We start from the raw sequence: 13,753 nt of genomic DNA, 5'->3' as shown, positions 1-13,753 counted from the left end.
CCTGGAGTATGCTGTAGGGATTAATTTGTTTAATGTGTGCTTAGTTCAGTAGTTGTAAAAAACTCATCTCGTGATGTGAAAGATTCCCACCATTTTAGTCCTCTAAATTTAGATGATGCTGAAGATAATATGTATGGAATTCTTTTACTGCAGTTCATTAAAATAACCTATTTTCAGAGATTTTTTCCTGGGTTTATGAAAAAGTCTTCTATCATTTAACTAACTTCAATGCTTGGCACTGGACTTTGCTAAGATTTCTTCAGTACTGTCTTCTCTTCTTGTCCACTAACAAATTCTCTTAACAAAACGTGAGAAAAGTGCCTGTAATCTTCCTTACCCTTTCCAAATATATATTCTAGTAGTTATACCATTTGGGACTTCATAACCTAAACTCAACCACTAGTATCATCATCTGTGAATGTTACAGATGGTCTTACCCAAACAAATGAGATAATGGGAAACTTCTGTATTTTGAGATTAACTTGGTTCAATATTTATTTTCAAGTAATGAATTCATGTAAAGTCACCATGTGCACCTTTGAAGAAGAAAATGCAAAATCCTTAATTTGGATAGGATTATCCAAAACCCATCCACTGAAAAGATAACTAACTTGGAGTGTAATTGGAATTATAACTCTCTCTTTAAAAAACGAAATGTGTTTCAGCTGTCAAGCATTGTAATAACACCATAGCAGTGAGGATTATAGGATAACAGGTTCACTTAAATATGTGCTCTGTTGCTGTACTGACCAGCTATAGCGATTTAATCTGTTGGGTTAAATCAGAAGCTGCCAGATGCAATTGCAGATTTACCAGCACTGGTGGAAAACTGGGTTAAAGTGCAATAATTTCTATATGTTTTGTCCCACAAGTTACATTTATGTGCACGATATCATGCCATGGCCCTATCCATGCTAATAAACTTTTTTGTAAGTTTTCTAAAGCATCAAGTTACCTGCCAATGCACAACAGAGGCATAGTTTCTCTTAAGTTTAACAGATTGTGACAGTTCCTACCCTCTTGTGTATGGAGTGTCTATAAATTTATTTGTTTGTTTTACATGAGATTGCAAGCCTTTGTTACTTTAAGGCATCACTATCTTTGTCTACTCTGTGACACACTTCGATAATGTTCCTCTTCTCACTTTTATTCTAAGATCTTTCTCTTCCTGGACAAAGACTGTAGAGGCCAGCAAAAGATGCTCACCAGGAAAACGAAGCTATAAGAATATTTTCATATGCATATTATTACTACAGCTATTAAAAGTTTAATTTCCAGAGCTAGCATAAAATTAAAGAAGTTATGGTTAAATAGGCTACTATGCGTTTTTATCATCTCCTATTGCTTGGTATGGCTTCAACAAGTTAATTTTGTATATTAATGCAGTCAGTCGTTTGTATGACAAGTCTTATCAAAAAGCAGAAAGACTTGTCTGGATATTTTTGTTACTCTTTTTTGTTTTATAAAGCTGATAAATTATGCGTTTAAAACTAGATTATTCTTGGAAGTTAGAACTTTGCTTGTCTTTCATATGTTTTAGGAAACCAGTTCTTGATCCACTAAACACTTTTCTACTTAAATTTCATAACATTTTGTGCTTTTCTTTTATGTACTGATTTCCCAAGACGATTTAGACATTACTACAACTACTGCAGTTGATTAGTAATTTGTCATCTCAAACTTACTTTTAAAAATGCAGGCATTGTGTTTACCACCCTTCTGGATACCACAGCACTGTTCACTCATGCTTGAAAGAGATTTGGTCCTTTTTGTGGTATGCACAAAGCATCACTGAGTCCTTCCCCAGTTGGAACTACTTTAGTTACAGGCTTATCCCTTCACTGAGTCTAAATATGCTGGCTCCAAAACCTTTGTGATGGAATGTATTTGTATGCTTTTTTTTCTCCTGCATGTAGAAAGGGGAGAACTTTCTTCTCTTGTCTTGATACTGTCTTGTCAGATTCACCTTTCTCCTCTTGCTTCTACTGGAACCCATTTCCCTTCACAAGCTCAAGTCACATCTAGTGCATGCTGAGACATACAGACTGTGGCTTTTGATGAAAATTTTTGGAATTAGATGTTGTTTGAACTGAAATACTTCAGGTTGAAAGGCCAGCAATATTTTATCAGGAAAATCATGAATGTAGAGGTTTTTTTCCAGCCTTCTGACAAGGATTAGAGTCACAGGATTTAAATTGTGACCACCTTTTTTTGCCTACATTAATTTTAATTGTACTTTTCCTTCCTTCATTATCAATGACATTAGAGGGGCTTTGCTGCATTTAGTTTAGATTCTGTTTCACAGCTTGTCATTTCCAAGTGTCAAATATTTAATTGTGTCATGTTTGACTGTAGTGCCAGGCTTTGTGTGTTATTTGTATTAGTGTATAATTCGCACTTGATTCTTTGATGCTGTCAGAATGTGTGTGATCTGATCCGTGGCTTTCCCCCTGGCTCTTACTTTACCCTTTAGACTGTAGATCATTTGCTGTCATTCACTTTGTTTCACTGGGATGTAAAGAAACATGCAGAATTAATACTGAAGACTATGGGGTATTTGTGCTCTATGTATGCAGTACCTTAAACAAGGAATTGGAATCTAGCCTGAAGTTGGCCAGTTCATGAGAAGAAGAAAAGAAGAATTTTTAGCTTTATATTCATCAGGTTTTTAAGATTCTACCTGTTAACGATTGACATTTTTTATCTCTGATTTTTGCAATGTTGTGGTGAAGTGAGAGGTAGCCTGTGAAGTCAGTTTTCACCTTGCATTGACTACAGAAGTTTAAACATCCGAGCTACTAATGCAACTTGGACTGCATAAGTTGGTTTCTCCTAGTCATCTGTGTCTGGATTTTTGGGAGGATGATTTGGGAAAGTTTTGAGTGCTTATATATTTCAAAATTAGGTTTTGAGCCTTCCATTTTTCTCCATCCTGTAGGTTCAAATCTCTCAGTGATGCTCAGCTTACATTTACTTACTAAATGAGTAAAGGTGTAAATATTTGGATGCCTATCCTTGGGCATCAAATCATGTATTTAGGCACTAAAGGGGTAGCCCATTTTTCTGAAATTTTCTGCATTGGATTTGATCTGTTCCTTTGGATATAATGGTGAAAATTGTGGCTTGCAGTGACTGTGTATTTGTAGGTATTTGAGCAACAACAAAATATAGGTGGAGGTTGTAAAGAAATGACTTGAGTACTAAACTTAATGATTCAGTATTCAGCATGATACTGGTTTTCTTTGGAGACAGTTCTGTATTTGCAAGTTTATTACTTTTTGTTGTGAATTTTGAATTACTTTCAGTCATCACCAGAAGGTTTATTAATTCTTTTTTGGGGAGTGGGGATGCCTTCTGACTCTGTTTGCTACGTCTGTGATTATTTCAATACAACTCTTAAATTTTGAAACTTCTCTAAGTATGTTAGGGTTATACTCAAGTTAAGTTAAACATGCTAGAGTGTGTTTCCAGGTCCTGAGTCCACCTGGCATGGTTGTATGTAAACTGCTTATAGGAGGCAGTCCAGGATCTCTCACTAGATCTCCCCACCTTGTGTGTGACTTTTTTTACTGTCCAAATCAGATTTGGTAAGAACAGTGTTTTCAGTGTTCTAATGTGTTGCAATGAATGGAATCAGTAGAATTGCGGTCCTACAGATCTTTACCAAAGATGACCGTGAGGCTTCACTGTCAGACTCGGTCTTCTTGATGTCAGCTTAATTTATTTTGTTCCCTGCTTCCTTACATTGAAACATTTCTCTCATGTGTTTCCTCATTTCTAATGGATGACTATTAAAAGTGTATGTCCATTTGTTGAGGCTCCCATTGTAACTGTAAGACCTATTGTCTGTTTGCTGTGTATTTCTTTTTTTCCCAGTTTGGACAGTCTATCTCATGATTCAGCACAAGAATTTTAACCTATGTTTTATGTATACACTGTATACAAACCCATGTACGTGCACAATAACCATACAAAATAGAACCATTGCGGACAGCATGGGAGTGTCGCGTTTACTTAACTTTCAAGGCCAGAAGAAAGCCTTTCGCCACCAAGGCTCGGTTACCGAGTAATGCAGGTGAAGCAATTCACCCATTCACTGACCTCAGAAAGGTAGCGGAAGGATGGCATGTTCTTGATTTGTATTTCCAACCCTTCTAGCTATATTTACTGTGAAGTTCCAATACCTGTGGTGATGAAAAGGAAACATTATTATCGCAGTTCCTCCTGTGAAGCTATGGGGAAAGAGCATAAAGTATTATAGTTTGTAGTCAGTCATGTATTAGATTATTTTTATCCTGAAAATCTGTTTAGAGGCATTTCTTTCTTTTCCTCTTGTTTCTGATAGTCTAGAAGAGAAAGTCCTAAAATATTTTGTATACTTCTGGGAATTTCATGCAGCTGAAAATAATGATTGATGGAACAGAGCAAAGTTGTGAGAAACATAATTTAATTGTTCCTTATATTGAGTTACCTGCTTACCCAATACACGCTTGCCCTGTGGTCTTTAAGCTTACTAGACTTATCCCTCTTCCTAGGTTTGCATGTGGTGATGATTGCTTGGGTTTCCATTTTCAGTATTTGTAGTGTCACAAAACAGAACTGTGGCTTTTCCCACTGAATATTCACGTATGGCCCCAGCCAGAATCCATTACAAATGCAGACTATTGCTTTCTCACCTGCTGTGCAGAATGGACCACAGGCATTTAGAGTACCTGTGCTCAGCACCAGCTGCCAGTACATCTGTATATAATTTATGGTTATGTATGAATGGAGCCCTCATAGTCCAGGAGGAAGCAGTTAATGACCTGCTATGCCACCTGGACACTCACAAGTCTATGGGGCCGGATGGGATCCACCCAAGAGTACTGAGGGAGCTGGCAGAGGAGCTTGCCAAGCCACTTTCCATCATCTATCAACAGTCCTGGTTAACAGGGGAGGTCCCTGATGACTGGAGGCTTGCCAGTGTGACGCCCATCTACAAGAAGGGCCGGAAGGAGGACCCGGGGAACTACAGGCCTGTCAGCCTGACCTCGGTGCCAGGGAAGATTATGGAGAGGTTCATCTTGAGCGAACTCCACAGGCAAGTACAGGTCAACCAGGGGATCAGGCCCAGCCAGCATGGGTTCACAAAAGGCAGGTCCTGCTTGACCAACCTGATCTCCTTCTATGACCTGGTGACCCTCCTGGTAGATGATGGAAAGGCTGTGGATGTCATCTACCTCGACTTTAGCAAAGCTTTTGACACCGTCTCGCATAATATCCTCCTCGGGAAGCTGGCAGCTCACGGCTTAGACAGGCATACTCTTCGCTGGGTAAAGAACTGGTTGGGTGGCCGAGCCCAGAGAGTAGTGATAAATGGTGTTAAGTCCAGTTGGCGGCCGGTCACGAGCGGTGTTCCCCAGGGCTCTGTTTTAGGGCCAGTCTTGTTCAATATCTTTATCAATGATCTGGATGAGGGGATCGAGTGCACCCTCAGTAAGTTTGCAGACGACACCAAATTGGGTGGGAGTGTCGATCTGCTCGAGGGTAGGATGGCCCTGCAGAGGGACCTGGACAGACTGGATCGATGGGCCGTGGCCAACTGTATGAGGTTCAACAAGGCCAAGTGCCGGGTCCTGCACTTCGGTCACAACAACCCCATGCAACGCTACAGGCTTGGGGAGGAGTGGCTGGGAAGCTGCCTGGCCGAAAAGGACCTGGGGGTGTTAGTAGATAGCCGGCTGAACATGGGCCAGCAGTGTGCCCAGGTGGCCAAGAAGGCCAACAGCATCCTGGCTTGTATCAGGAATGGTGTGGCCAGCAGGAGCAGGGAGGTGATTGTCCCCCTGTACTCGGCGCTGGTGAGGCCGCACCTGGAATACTGTGTCCAGTTTTGGGCCCCTCACTACAAGAAAGACATTGAGGTGCTGGAGCGTGTTCAGAGGCGGGCAACGAAGCTGGTGAAGGGTCTGGAGAACAAGTCTTATGAGGAGCGGCTGAGGGAACTGGGATTGTTTAGCCTGGAAAAGAGGAGGCTGAGGGGAGACCTTATCGCTCTCTACAACTACCTGAAAGGAGGTTGTGGTGAGGTGGGTGTTGGTCTCTTCTCCCAAGTAGCTAGTGATAGGACAAGAGGAAATGGGCTTAAGCTGCGCCAGGGGAGGTTTAGACTGGAAATTAGGAAAAATTTCTTTACGGAAAGGGTGGTCAAGCATTGGAACAGGCTGCCCAGAGAGGTGGTGGAGTCACCATCCCTGGAGGCGTTTAAAAAACGGGTAGATGTGGCACTTCGGGATATGGTTTAGTCTGGTCTACCCTTGATTAGTCTAGAGTGGGCTTGGTAGTGTAGGTTAATGGTTGGACTGGATGATCTTAAAGGTCTTTTCCAACCTAGATGATTCTATGATTCTATGATTCTATGTATAAATCTTTTCATGAGTTAGAAACCAAGAACTCTTGATTTGTTCCATACCAGCATCTTTACCAGTATGCTGCATTTTCAACTCCATATTCCAGAATATGAAGCTTAAGCAAACTGATTTTTCTCAGTAACAGACTCCTGTCAGGTATTGGCTTAAAACCAGCTCCTGCATCCACCCAGAAGGAACCACAAAAGGCATAGCTTTCTAGAGATTGTTTAGTAGCTGCCACGATGATATAGAACATGAATTAATCCACAGATTTTTTTTTTTAATACATATTCTAGAGAAATACTGCATGTTTTTAAACCTTTTTACATCAGGAGGAATTTCATTTAATTCTAATTATTTATATTATAAACTCGTTGATAATAAATAATGACTTTCCTTCTCCATAGAAACCAAACTGCACAGACTAAAATGCTCTAATGGATTTATAGTGCTTTTGAAAAGAGATTTTCTTGTCTTACTAAATGCTGAATGATACTCTGATTCCAAATTTGCAGTTGTCCTCTTAAAAAAGTCTGCTGAACTTGGCCTTCACTTTTTACTGTGCAAGGAATGCATTATTAGTGCACAGAAGTTTGAATGCATTCTAGCAGATTTAAACAAAACACTGGCAAGGTGTGATTTTTTTTTTTTTTTTTTTTTAAATTGCACATTGTAAGAACCCCTGCATTTGTGGTGATGTGTTATATTCGCTGTATGTAAACTGAAGATAGTTAATGTGTAGCTAATTTTCATTCCTTAAAAAAAGAAGCCAACAAAAAATAGCTTAGTGGATATTCAAAACCGCTAAAGACAGTTAGGGTCCAAAACTTGACCTAAATCATAAATACTGTTTCTTTTAATAAATTTTCAAAAATTGAAGGGACCCTGGTTTTTTAACTGTTACACAGCATGGAAAATCCACTTAGACACTGGAACTGAGTTCAAATCCTTTGGAACCAAATTAATTTCTAAGTGGAGATCACTTTCTGAGATAAGTGGTGTTTGTATGTAATATGAATTGAGCAGATGACATTGCACTGCCATTGGTAGGAATGTTTGCCTTAAGGTTAACTGATAATTTAAAAATAATGGTTTGAACTGTCTGGTTTTTGTGCATACAAATGGAATTCCAGCTTCATTCATAGCAACAGTTGTGCTATTTTTTTTTTCCCTGAGAATGAGACTGCAGTCTTTCTTACATTAGGGACAATCTGAGAGAGTTAAGAAATCTATCATAATTTAAAAATATTCCATAGTATTTGGTAAATGATTTGTAACTAACATACAAGTGATAGAGGGCTCTAGGCTGTAAATTCTGAAGTCAGATGCATGTGTGCAAAATGTGGGCAGGAAACAGACATTTCTGACTTGTCTCTGATAAAAAATTGTTTGATGTGCCAAACATTGCTTAAATAGCTACAGCTGTATCCCACTGCTGGGAAAGTTTAGATGGTGGATCTATAACATCTTGGCAGATCCACTTATAGATGCTTTTATAAATGAATTAACTGTGTTGCAGCGGTGCTCTTTCCTGAAATTTCTGTCTAGTGGGCAATCTATCTGAGCAAAGAATACGGTCTGTGGTGTTAAAAGGTCTGTAAAAAAACCATCTGTGCTATTCCAAGGGGTTTTTTTTGTTTGGTTGTTTGGTTGGGGGCTTTTTGTTTAATAGAGAATAGTGATATGAGCAGGTGAAGAAAGACTATGAATTGTTCTGACCCATCACTCTTAAGTAATTACAAACCTTCCTGAACTTTGACAGTACTAACTTTATTAATTTGAATACTTAGGTCCTTGTATTTTCAGCTTGTAAGAAGGTCAGGAAAAATAAATTCTCTGTTGCTGTTGGCCATCAATAGCTTGTGTTAATCATGAAATTTCTGTCTTGGTTTTATAAATTCAAGATACTTCTACAAAAACCTAAGTAAGTGTGTGTTTTTCACATAGGTTGCTGGGGACCTTTTGCTGTAGAGCCTAACGGGGAATTACTGCAGGTTAGTATCTTCAACAAAAGAAATCTTGTGTGTGTGTGTCAGCTTGCCGAAAGAAGAAACTGAAATTTCAGGTAGTCAACGTAGTGTAAAAAGCTGTAGACTTCTTAATGTTTGCCAAAAGTTAGAGACACTTAACTGACAGTGTGTTGTTCTGAGTTAGATAGTGATTTGCTTCAAAATTAGGTTCAACAGTTTTGGCTCTCTACAAGCTGTTAATTGACTTCAGAAAACTGTAGTCCCATTAAAATGGATGGAGATGGTAATTGGGAATTTTCTCCATGACCACTGTCTGGTCAAAACAGAATGATTGCTATCTTTAGGTCTGTAAAGAAGGAGTTGTCTTTTCTCCTAGTGAGTGAGAGAAAAGAACAGGTGATTTGGAGAAAGCTGAAGCGTGGTAATACCCTTTTCTTTTTTTTTTTTTTTTTTTTTCCTTAGGCTATCCAGAAGAGATTATCTGTGATCAGGTGCTTTATGTAATTTCAATATAGTAGTGCATGCCTGAAGATAAGAACATGCTACAAAATACTTAGGTAATTTAGATGACTTAAGCTTGGTTAGGCCCAATGAATATACTTTCTTTGCTATTTAAGGAATTCTTTGGAGTAATGTATGATTTACTGCCATTTGACATAGAGAATTTGTTAGAAGGAAAAATTCCCAGCCAATTAGATGGTGTGGGTGGGTGGGAAGCAATATTGCTTTTCTTTGTAGGAGGGTAAAAAGGGACTGGATATTTTGAAATATGTCAGAACAGGATTTTTAAAAAATTAGTTTGATAATACATAGAGGACAGGTTTCATTAAATATCTGACAGGTTTTACTGAGAATCCATTTACTTTATGGCTCTGAAAGGCTAGCTGGAATACCAGAAGGGGGGAAATGCACAAGTGTGGCTTCAACAGGACATGTGACATGGTCTGATATGACATTCTCATAAGAAAAATCTGATCTAGGTGAAATGACTGCAAAAGTTAAGCATTTTCAAGGGAACAGCCAGTTTAGAAGGCTGTTCAGATTTATCAGTTATTTACTATCTAATTGGAATGGATTGCTCAAGAATATGTTCTGGGCCTGATTCTTCTGTGTAATTTTTTTTATTAACAGGTTGATGCTAGAATAGAAAAAGAGGTAACACTTTTAGTACTTCCAGGATAGATGGGGATGCAAGCATTTTGCAGGACAGTACCAGAATTAAAATTGATGTTTAGAAATAGGTGAAATTAAAAACATTGAAGAACAAATCAAAAAGGAGACCTATGAATAACTAACAAAAATTAAAATCAAAAGTACAAACCTAAAACAAGAGATGATGTGGTTAGTAGGCAGAGAGGGAATTAGGGTTAGGGTAGGATGTAGGATTATAGCAGACTATGAACATGACAGCATGGTGTCTTATAAAATTTTTAATCTGGGATGTTTGGAGTTACCCTTTGTAATATGCACCAGCTCTGAGGTCATCCTCAGAGCTTGTGAAGGCCTGCTTAGCTAGCTTCTGATTTCGGGCACTGCCCTTTAAAAAAGAGGAAGAGAAGGGAAAGCAAAGGACAAATTGTGGAGACTACAGTGGATAAGGGAAGAATAAAATGTTTGGGGAAGGTGATCTGTGGGGACACCCCCCACCCCCCCCGAAGGAGTTGGAAGAGAAAACTATCAGCTGGCAACCTGACTCTTTAAATATAAGGTTTCTGAAAAGAGGATGGTGATACGTTGCTCCCTGTGATCCAAGAGGCATAGCACAAAAAGTCATCATCAAATGAGTTTGCAACCAAGATTTAAATGGGGTAGTGGTGGGGGGAGAGTTGAACTACACTTGAAGAGCTGAAGCACTGGAGTGGGCGTCTGTGGAGGCTGTGTGAAGGACTGTAAATGGGACTGGAGGCACATCGTCAGGCACACTTTTTAAGTCTGCTATATTCTGCCCAAGCTGTGGGAAAGGACTCTGAGGTTCCTTCCAGCCTGTTGTCTTTTTCAGGTAAGCAAACCTCACTTCACACTTCCTGTGTGGTCCCTTTAGCTCACACGCTCTTATTGGAGGGATTTAAGTGAAACAGAAGGTAATATTCCCCAGTGAACAGTATCCATCTCTTTCCCTGGCGTGAAAAGACTGGTCTCAACAAATAAGGTCATTGTGTTGCTTCTTGTAATGCCTTTGCATGGGCATAATAGGAAAATCTCAGGCATACTCTGAATTTTACCCATTCGTATGTAGAATGTTCCTTGCAGCTTTGTGAAGTGCTGTTGCATCCAGTAATTACTTCTGCTGTTTTATTGTAAAAACTCAAACATCGTGAGACTGCATATCCACATGAAATTTTTTTGAGTAAGTTCATAATGCTGAGTGTCTATTGCTGTAGTCCCTTTGTTGTGTGCCTTGAAAGGTCAGAGGATTGAGTGCTGATATAGTCGTAGATTTAAATGGATTGTTTCCAGATATTAAAATGACCAAAGTTGTCTCTGCCAGTTTCTTCAGATCTTCAGAGCTTGGGATTTGAGCACTAAATAACACTCAGACCCTTTCTGTCAACTAAAAGCTTAACAACTTCACATAACTCTTAAACTATATGCCTCAACTGCATGTTTTTGAAGTCTAATTGTTTGAAGCTGTCAAAAGACAAAGAATTTTTGATATCTGTTGGGGGAAGGGGAAGAGTATAATTATGCACCGCTTAACAGAACCAAGAAACATTACACAGCATCAAAGCAAACTGCAATGCATTTTGGTTATGAAAATTAGTCTGAGTAATGAAAAAAGCTTATATACCTTTTCAAAGAAAAGCAAGCTGAGGAATTATTTTTAATCTAAGTCTGTTCTTTTCAGATGAGGTCCGTTAACAGCTTATAACAACTTCAAAATCTTTGTTGGACTCACCACATTTCATTTGATGCTCCACCTCATGTGGACTAGCAAAGCAAGTTTTTTCTGCTGCTTATTTCAGAAAGATGCACAGTTCTGCTTGTGATCCGAGCATTTTTTATTTAATTTATTCAGGAATGTTTAATCTAAATAAATACGCCATTCTTTCCATTAGCCTATGCTCATATATTTGTATGATCTGTGTTTAAGCAGCTGCTTAAATCGCTGCTTGCTGCAATATACTAATAATGTCAAACAAAAATTAATTAGACAGCCTAACAACCCAAAGTAAACTATTTATTTCAAGTTACCCTTATGTTTACTACTTTCACATTTAAAATCTCTCATGTGACTGTGACTTGGCCTTTTGCCTTTGCATGTTATGCTTTAGGTCAAAGTGAAAAATCTATTTTCAGAGATCTTGTTAAATTAAGCATAATCCTGATCATGCACCTAGCCTAAGCAAAGGAACTTATGAAGAAAAAGTAGCAAAGAAAGAACAAGATAGCAAACATGTCAGCGATACTTTGAGTTATTCTTAAAGATTTCAGTCTGGAGTGGTTGACAAAGGCAATGACTGGTAAAATGCTAACAAATAGCATATTTCTTATTTTGTGCTTAGCAAATTATATTAAAGACATTTGCAAATTTGGAGAAAATATAGCAACTCTTTGGAAATGTATTGTTAATGTTAACAGGATTGACAGGTATTTTGTCTGAGAGATATAATTCTTTTAATATCTGCATTCCTGGCGGCTTTTAAAACTGAAGAGTAATGTGAGAACTGCCTACTAGCCTTTTGCTCCTGAAGCTTTTGTAATACCTGTAATAGTTCACAGAAGATTCTTGTAGCAAATCCTGGCAGGCAATGGCTTCTCAGGTTGTTTGCTTGACCTTAACACATGGAGAAAATTGAAGAGTGAGGAGACAAATGGAGGACAAACATGGAGGACTCAATTTCAGCTATATTTAAGGTTTTTAGATGGTTCAATGCTGAGAGTTAAGAGTTCAACCTATAGAAATAAAATGTGCTACTTTTCCTTTAAATAGTTAAAAATATATTTAAAAAAATACATTTCTGTTTTTGGATTTGTCTTGTCCTTTGGAATTCTCTGAAGCACCAGTTCTGAAACATTTTCAATTCATAGTTTGTTTTTTATCCGTTTGGAATTTTCATTGCTTTACAAAGGAGGGAGCTAAGAGAGACCTTCAGTGTTTGGGAAGGGTGGAAGGTAACAGTTTAAAAAAAACCCTCAACCGACGAAACAAAAATGAAAAAAACACCACCAACAAGAAGAAAAAAACCCACTGTTCTAGGTTTGCTGTGGACACAAATGGGAATTGCAAATAATCTCAGAATTTAAATGTATACAGTCAACCTGTATCGGATTTAGAGCAGAAGAGAAACAGGCAGCATTTATTAACTTGGCAAGCAGTGTTGTAGAATGCAGTTGGGTGCTGTCACTGTCTCTAGCCTCCCCTTTCTGGTAGAATTCTTCAGTGAAGCATATGTTGCAGCTTCATGGGACTGTGCAGTAAACAAAATACTATGAAGTGCTGTAAAATCATATATTGATCACAGCGTATTTTAAATAGACTTTGTTTTCTGTGTTTGGGTGCTTTTCTTCAGTCTTAGTAGTGGTAGTTTAAAATGTATGGTGAGTTCAAGGAATAAATACCTTCCATATATTTGAGGTACATCACTCCTGTTAGGCAAAAAAATATTTTCATGTGTCCATATAACTTTGGAATCTGACAGAGCGTATCTTCCTTAGTAATAATAAAGGTTGCATACAGGATCTTTCAGGCTAAATTAAGTAGTCATACATTCACCATATATGTTAACGCCTGTTTCTGTTAGTGTCATGTTCCTCCTAAAAAGACTGACAGAAATAAATTGCTGAGAACCCTGAGGGAAATAAAAACAATTCATAAACACCCCTAGGTCATGTATCTAGTAAGTGAATTTATAGCTGTTTCTAAGTTATCTATGATTATAATTTTGTATGAATCAAAAACACTGGTCTTTGTCATCTGCATTCTTCTGAGGAAATAAGGAAGCTTTTATAAGGTACTTTTGATGCAAGTCAGACTTAGGTAGTGTATGTCTTTGCTTTACATAATCTTCCATTCATTTCTGTGAAAAAGATTAATAGCCCAACTAAGGGGGATTTGAATTTTATGGTTCCTCTGGTTTTCACCTCACTGGAATGTCACTTTTAAGAATGGTAAAAATTACCTGTTCTGTCACAATCTTTCTCAAATGTGTATGGGTTGTATTTACTCCTAGTTAGCAATGTTACTATTTCTTAACTATAATATTTATTAGGAACAATATGTGTTGAGAAAGCATACGTAGGGCTGGATGTCTGTGGTCAGCATTATTCAAAACTAATGTTCTGTAGCGTTCACTGTCCTGTAACGTTTGCCATTTTAACTTGTCCTAATTGGTCTACAAATCACATAATTGTAAAAGCTCCCTGTTTCAATGAAAACAAATAATAGCAGAAACA

This window comes from Pelecanus crispus, chromosome 7, assembly GCF_030463565.1.
Source record: "Pelecanus crispus isolate bPelCri1 chromosome 7, bPelCri1.pri, whole genome shotgun sequence".
In the NCBI taxonomy this organism is placed as follows: domain Eukaryota; kingdom Metazoa; phylum Chordata; class Aves; order Pelecaniformes; family Pelecanidae; genus Pelecanus; species Pelecanus crispus.
This window is presented reverse-complemented; position numbering follows the sequence as displayed.